This window comes from Neomonachus schauinslandi, chromosome 13 (assembly GCF_002201575.2).
Source record: "Neomonachus schauinslandi chromosome 13, ASM220157v2, whole genome shotgun sequence".
NCBI lineage: Eukaryota > Metazoa > Chordata > Mammalia > Carnivora > Phocidae > Neomonachus > Neomonachus schauinslandi.
The window spans coordinates 22561087-22569564 of record NC_058415.1 but is presented as its reverse complement, the minus strand read 5'-3'; positions in this window follow the sequence as shown (position 1 = coordinate 22569564).

The window sequence follows — 8478 nt, the reverse complement described above, 5'->3', positions numbered from 1 at the left end:
ATATCAGTGAGATCATATGATGCTTATCTTTCTCTGATTGACTTATTTCAGTTAGCATAATACCCTCTAGTTCCATCCACGTTGTTGCAAATGGCAAGATTTCTTTTTTTTCATGGCTGTGTAATATTCCAGTGTGTGTGTGTGTGTGTGTGTGTGTGTGTGTATACACCATATCTTCTTTATCCATTCATCTGTTGATGGACCTCTGGGCTCTTTCCACCGTTTGGCTATTGTGGACATTGCTGCTATAAACATCGGGGTGCACGTGCCCCTTCGGATCACTACATTTGTATCTTTGGGGTAAATACCCAGTAATGCGATTGCTGGGTTGTAGGGTAGCTCTATTTTCAACTTTTTGAGGAACCTCCATACTGTTTTCCAGAGTGGTTGCACCAGCTTGCATTCCCACCAACAGTGTAGGAGGGTTCCCCTTTCTCCGTATCCTCGCCAACATCTGTCGTTTCCTGACTTGTTAAATTTAGCCATTCTGACTGGTGTGAGGTGGTATCTCATTGAGGTTTTGATTTGGATTTCCCTGATGCCGAGCAATGTTGAGCACTTTTTCATGTGTCTGTTGGCCATTTGGATGTCTTCTTTGGAAAAATGTCTGTTCATGTCTTCTGCCCATTTCTTGATTGGATTCTTTGTTCTTTGGGTGTTGAGTTTGATGAGTTCTTTATAGATTTTGGATACTAGCCCTTTATCTGATAGGTCATTTGCAAATATCTTCTCCTATTCTGTCAGTTGTCTTTTGGTTTTGTTGACTGTTTCCTTTGCTTTGCAAAAGCTTTTTATCTTGATGAGGTCCCAATAGTTCATTTTTGCCCTTGCTTCCCTAGCCTTTGGCGATGTTTCTAGGAAGAAGTTGCGGCCAAGGTCGAAGAGGTTGCTGCCTGTGTTCTCCTCAAGGATTTTGATGAATTCCTGTCTCACATTTAGGTCTTTCACCCATTTTGAGTCTATTTTTGTGTGTGATATAAGGAAATGGTCCATTTTCATTCTTCTGCATATGGCTGTCCAATTTTCCCAACACCATTTGTTGAAGAGACTGTCTTTTTTCCATTGGACATTCTTTCCTGCTTTGTCGAAGATGAGTTGACCATAGAGTTGAAGGTCCATTTCTGGGCTCTCTGTTCTGTTCCATTGATCTATGTGTCTGTTTTTGTGCCAGTACCGTACTGTCTTGAGGATTACAGCTTTGTATTAGAGCGTGAAGTCCGGAATTGTGATGCCACCAGCTTTGCTTTTCTTTTTCAACATTCCTCTGGCTATGCGGGGTCTTTTCTGGTTCCATACAAATTTGAGGATGATTTGTTCCATTTCTTTGAAAAAAGTGGATGGTATTTTGATAGGGATTGCATTAAATGTGTAGATTGCTCTAGGTAGCACAGACATTTTCACAATATTTTTTCTTCCAATCCATGAGCATGGAACGTTTTTCCATTTCTTTGTGTCTTCCTCAATTTCTTTCATGAGTATTTTATGGTTTTTGGAGTACAGATCCTTTGTCTCTTTGGTTAGATTTATGCCTAGGTATCTTATGGTTTTGGGTGCAATTGTAAATGGGATCGACTCCTTAATTTCTCTTTCTTCTGTCTTGTTGGTGGTGTATAGGAATGCCACAAATTTCTGTGCATTGATTTTATATCCTGCCACTTTACTGAATTCCTGTATGAGTTCTAGCAGTTTTGGGGTGGAATCTTTTGGGTTTTCCACGTAAAGTATCATATCATCTGCAAAGAGTGAGAGTTTGACTTCTTTGCCGATTCGGATGCCTTTTATTTCTTTTTGTTGTCTGATTGCTGTGGCTAGGACTTCTGGTACTATGTTGAATAGCAGTGGTGATAGTGGACATCGCTGCCGTGTTCCTGACCTTAGGGGAAAAGCTCTCAGTTTTTCCCCATTGAGAATGATATTCACTGTGGGTTTTTCATAGATGGCTTTTATGATATTGAGGTATGTACCCTCTATCCCTATAGTCTGAAGAGTTTTGATCAAGAAAGGATGCTGTACTTTGTCAAAAGCTTTTTCTGCATCTATTGAGAGGATCATATGGCTCTTTTTCTTTCTTTTATTAATGTATTGTGTCACACTGATTAGTTTGCAGATGTTGAACCAACTTTGCAGCCCAGGAATAAATCCCACTTGGTCGTGGTGAATAATCCTTTTAATGTACTGTTGGATCCTATTGGCTAGTATTTTGGTGAGAATTTTTGCATCCATGTTCATTAAGGATATTAGTCTGTAGTTCTCCTTTTTGATGGGATCTTTGGTTTTGGGATCAAGATTGCTGGCCTCGTAAAATGAGTTTGGAAGTTTTCCCTCCATTTCTATTTTTTGGAACAGTTTCAGAAGAATAGGTATTCATTCTTCTTTAAATATTTGGTAGAATTTCCCTGGGAAGCCCTCTGGCCCTGGGCTCTTATTTCTTGGGAGATTTTTGATGACTGCTTCAGTTTCCTTAGTGGTTATGGGTCTGTTCAGGCTTTCTATTTCTTCCTGGTTCAGTTTTGGTAGTTGATACATCTCTAGGAATGCATCCATTTCTTCCAGATTATCTAATTTGCTGGCATAGAGTTGCTCATAATATGTTCTTATAATTGTTTGTATTTCTTTGGTGTTGGTTGTGATTTCTCCTCTTTCATTCATGATTTTATTTATTTGGGTCCTTTCTCTTTTCTTTTTGATAAGTCTGGCCGGGGGTTTATCAATCTCGTTAATTCTTTCGAAGAACCAGCTCCTAGTTTCGTTGATCTGTTCTACTGTTCTTTTGGTTTCTATTTCATTGATTTCTGCTCTGATCTTTATGATTTCTCTTCTCCTGCTGGGTTTAGGCTTTATTTGCTGTTCTTTCTCCAGGTCCTTTAGGTGTAGGGTTAGGTTGTGTTTGAGAAAGGTTTCTTAAGAAAGGTTTGTATTGCTATATACTTTCCTCTTAGGACTGCCTTTGCTGCATCCCAAAGATTTTGAACAGTTGTGTTTTCATTTTCATTTGTTTCCATGAGTTTTTTTAATTCTTCTTAAATTTCCTGGTTGACCCATTCATTCTTTAGTAGGATGCTCTTTAGCCTTCATGTATTTGAGTTCTTTCCAACTTTCCTCTTGTGATTGAGTTCTAGCTTCAAAGCATTGTGGTCTGAAAATATGTAGGGACTGATCCCAATCTTTTGGTACCAGTTAAGACCTGATTTGTGACCCAGGATGTGATCTATTCTGGTGAATGTTCCATGTGCACTAGAGAAGAATGTGTATTCTGTTGTAAAGCCCAGACTCTTAACCACCTTTATAACTGTACAAAAAACTAAGGAAGGAAAATTCTTCTAAATCTTGTACTCAATAAAAGTATAATTTATATTATTCTATAATTAACCTGAATGCTTACCTACTTCATCTAAAATAATAATATCACAGTATCAGCCAACCAACAATTAGCTCTGTTTTGTGGTAAGTTTTGGTTTAGCAGTGATGGCTCATATATGACAATCTGTATATTTTATTTTTTAATCTTAAGGTTAAGAAATTGAGCAAAGCATGTTTATCCTATTTCTTCTGAAGGTAAAAAGTGATTTCTGAGGCACTAAATACAAATGATTAGCCAATCACTTATAGAAGAGGAACGTCCCCTATCAGATTCTATAATCACATCTGGTTTTGGAAAGAAAAAAAAAAAATCTCTGTTTAAAGAAACATTTTCCTGTTAATATCTAAGGTTCAAGACTCCTTAGATATGAAATGAAGTCCTGAATGGGGTTTGGCTAGAATTATTTAAATAATTATTTGCTTTTAAATCAAAAGTGTAAGGATTTGAAAGTAATTTCAAATTACATTTCAAGGGATGGCTGTCAGTGGCTGTCAAACACTTTATGGACATGGAACTTAAATTTTCATAGCATTTCATTTCATAGAATTATTATGTCAAGACCAACCAAAAATAGGGTGATAATTCCTCTAGTTTGTATCATTAGAAATCTTTTCTAAGACATATGCTCATAAGATGATTAAAATTTTGAATCATGACACGAAATAGATGATTCATAAATTACACATGTATCTGCATTGTTACAAAATTGTTTTGCACTTTCTGTGTACATAATGTATTCTCAGTGTCCATAACCTATATTTCATTTTCAAAAGAAGCCAAAGTTTCAAAAAGAAGCCATGCATACCTTATCTTCATAGAGAGTTCATATGCATCCATTTATGTCTGCAATAAAGAAGGTGATAACAAATAAAAAAAAAAACAGATAAAGAAAACTACAACTTTCTTATTTCCTTCTGGCCCCATGTAGTTACCCAGGTAAAGAGCTTTGTATAGCAGCAAGAATTGAATTCAATAGGCCTGTGTACTGTGAAATTTAGGATTAAAAATGAATTTAGGAAGACATCTGCTTTCAAGAGAATCTCATCCCTTCACTGTCCTAAACTTATGGCTTTTTCTGGCTGCTGTGTTCACCCTGTTTTTCCCCAGAGGACATTATTACCCTTCCTTCATGCCTGAAAAAGGAGAGTGGGTCACCGATTTTTGATGTAAGTATTCCTGACTGTTTTGAGAATCAGCTGAAGTCTGTGGTCACTTTCCCTAACAAAAGTATATATAATTAAAGATATAATTGCTTATAAACGAAATTGTGGCTCACATCTGTGGATCTCAAATTTCAACTTCAGGTAGATCACATTTATTCTTGGTCTTTGCAGATATTGTATCATTATTTGTATTATTTAGAAGACACAAGTGGATCTAAATGGAATTATTTCAAGCAAAAGTACAAAAAACTTGAATTTCATGATATACATGTATGTAATTTCATTATACATAAAATTTCACTATACATAAAGTCTTATTCTATATTAAGTGCACTGGAGGTTTCACGAGCTCATTGAATTGTAGCTGGAGGGTCCTTGAGCAGGTGAGGTGGAAGTATGGATTATGGTGGACATAGTGCAGTTGTTTGACATGGATGTTTTAAAGGTGGTGATGAAAAGGTCTAGGGTTTGTTCATGAGATGGGTAACTGAAGAGGAATGGAGGATAATATTATTTTAGGTTAGAAAATCAAGAAACTGAGTCAGGGTATTCCTTCATTCAGCCATATGGATGTTGAAGTGACTGAGAAGTGCTAACAGGTGTAGCAGTTGAGAGCCAGGGGAATGACAAGATACTGGTTGATGGCAGCTACAAGATGAGGTAGTGGGTGGTAGAACCAGATGGTACAGACTTTAAAGATCTGTTTTTTGTTTTGTTTTGTTTTGTTTTTATTTTTGTTTATTTGTTTCTGATGGAGGAAAAAGAAATAGTTTGGAAGTGGCAATGGGGAAGAAGAACAACAACTACTAAATTTCTTGTGGCCAAGGTATATGCGTTATGAAAGTAAAATATTTCTACTCAAGAGCAATATTCTTAGGGAATAGCCAGGTTTCAGTTAACAAAACAACAATAACTCACCTTTATTGAGTAGTTAAGATGTGTCAAGCTTTGTTTCAATGTTTTATAAGAAGATTAAAGGCATGCTCAGTAGGGTTTAAAATGGAAGGGATTTTGTAAGATCTCACATTAGGACTCAGTGAAAGGGTTTGTGAAGGAGGAAAGGATGATTGGATCATATTGCTTAGTATATGCCTATGGGGATAAAAGCCCTTATGACTTGTACTTGTTACTCAAAGTGGGGTTCATGGAACTGCAGAGTCAACATCACCTAGGAGAGTATTAGAAGTGTAGAATTTTATGTCTCTTCTTAGACTGACTGAACCAAACCTGCATTCATAAAATGTATCCCCCAGTGATGGATATGCACATTAAAGTGTGGGAGGCATTGCTTTAAAGGACTAATTGGTCTTTCAATTAAGAGGAATAACCTAATAAGAATTAGGAATTTAGAGGATGAGATTTTAGGGAGACTATGAGAATACATGTCCACTTTTAAGGAACTTGTAAGTAAATCTTTGTGCATATGATGTCAGTATGTTTTGGGTACAAACAAAGGCATAACAGAAGCATATTACAGTCAGTTGACTTGAACATAGGCTGCCACTCCAAGGAAACCACTGATTCATAGGTAGTTGGCATTTACGTGGACATCTCCTCCAGCTACAACAACACTGCTCATTTGCTTTGTGCTTTGAGTGAGTGAGTGAGCTGGACTTGAGTAGAAATTTCCAAGATAAAAGAAAACTGCCTATATGAAACTCTGACAATAAATAAAGGCTTGAAAATATTATGATAAACATTATCTTGTTTCTTTTCTCTACTTATTTCATCATTTAGACTTATTTTAGGAAGAGCCTCTCTGAGCCCAGAGAACAGAAAAAGGATTTGCCTTAGATTAACTTTTGTTTTTAGGGTATCTAACATAGTATTTAGCCATTATGGATACTTGATGGATATTTGCTTATAAGAACAGAAAAAAAGAAATTGTGGAACGCTTTCTATCTGTGCCAAAAGCATACCTCAAAATCTTTATATATAATCTGATAGTGTAGCTAATAAAAATGAAATAATTCTGATTTCTTTGCAAGGAATTACATTGTGATGAGATATTACAGTTAGGTTCTTAAGATAAAGATAACACACAAACCCACTACTGTATTAGGAAGTCCTTTTAGACCTTAGGAAATGCCAAATTGACTTTTAATTACTTGGACAATTACTGAAAATCATATAATCTTTGATTATTTTGGAATATGAATGATACTCTCCGGTTTTCTAGGAGTAAGATGATTTAAGATTTGGAAGGTGGCACATTTAATCAGAGTCTAATCCATTTTATATAAAATTGAGTAAGAATGTAGAAAAATGGAAATTTCTCAGTTACAGCTACTAGAATTTAAATTATTTGAAAATAAATACATGTGACTCAATGACACAAGTGTACTCCTCCTTTTCAAGAAAGAAACATTAGTCAAATTAAAAATCCTAGTAATTACGAGACAATGAAAGATAGTGAGTTTAATCCAAGAAAAGGAAGTGCTAAAATTTATTAAACACAGTTTCAGTGGCCCCAGTTAATTGCTTCCCTCTATCATGCTGTTTGTCCTGTATTTTTGTGGTCCCTCGTACTCTGACTCTGCGCTTGACTAAGTGACTTGGTCAGTGGGATGCTGTGCCACACAGCACATAGAAATGTGCATGATTGGCCTTGCTTTCTCTCCATCTTCTGCCTTCATCATGAGAAAGTGCCTGGGTTAGCCTGATGGATGATGACATGGAATAAGTTGAGTCAGCCCAATTGTCCCAGTGGAGGCTCAGACCTGTGAGAGAGCCCAGCCAAGTTTAGCAATGCTGCCTAGTCAACCCAAAGCTGGCAACTGACCATAGGTGAGCTCTGCCATGCACAGCTCAGATGAGCAGAATACCTACCCAATTAAAAGAATAATGAGCAAAAATAAATACTTATTTTTATATGCACCTGACATTTTGTGGTTGTTTGTTATGCAGTACTATCATGGCAATAGACAGCTGATACAAAGAAAGGGTTAGCATCCTACAGTTTACTTGCAAGATATTGCCCTCATGTTTTGGTTTGTGTTCAGAAATTACACACACACACACACACACACACAAATGGAAGCACATGGATTCAGACTGAGTAAAATTCCATTAGAATATTTTTAAATGTGTGAAAATAAAGAATAATAGAAAACATGATATAAGTGGGAAAGTGGTTTCAATGCATGCATAAAAGAGATGCCTGTTTTTTAATGAGACTTTGGGCTTCAACATTTGCTTACATTTGTGCTGATATATACCTCCTGTATGGGGAACTCTCCTAATAGTGTTATTTCTATCATACATGACATATATGTATGCTAACGGAGTCCCACTTATAACGAGTACAGTGTGTTCAAGCTATAGTAAGATCATTTGGTAATTATTGTTATTGATGTTATAAAATTTTACCTTAATGCTGATACGATGAAAACAATAATAGCTAACACAGATAACATTTATTATATGCCAGGTACTAGTCTAAGTTTTTTATACATATTAAATCATGTCATCCTCATAGGAATCCATTGTGGTAGCTACAGTGACTTTCACCATTGATAGATGAGGAATCTGAGGCACAGAGTGTTGAGGATAATAATTGGTAGAGCTGGGATTTGAATCCAAGTAGTCTGACTGTAGATCCCACACTTGAACATGCTGCCTTTCAAATTTGTATTAGGGATATCTTTTCATTTACTAAAAGGAACACCCAAGTGAGGAGAGAGCACAAGTGGGGAAGAGCAGTATCTATTATATTTGCTCAATATAAGACCGTTCTTTTTTTCCTTCTAAGTAATTTAACTTAGAAAATGAAATAATTTTACATGCCTTTGGTAAGAGGTCACTGATCAGGTTTCTTCAGGGTAATAACTCTTTCTTCTGTTTTTCTCATTGTTGTAGTTAGATGTGCTAATTTATATGGTTCATTTGTAATGTGTGATATAGCAGATTGGGTAGGAATAATAGGCAGGAATACAAGAGGAATAATGAAAAGGC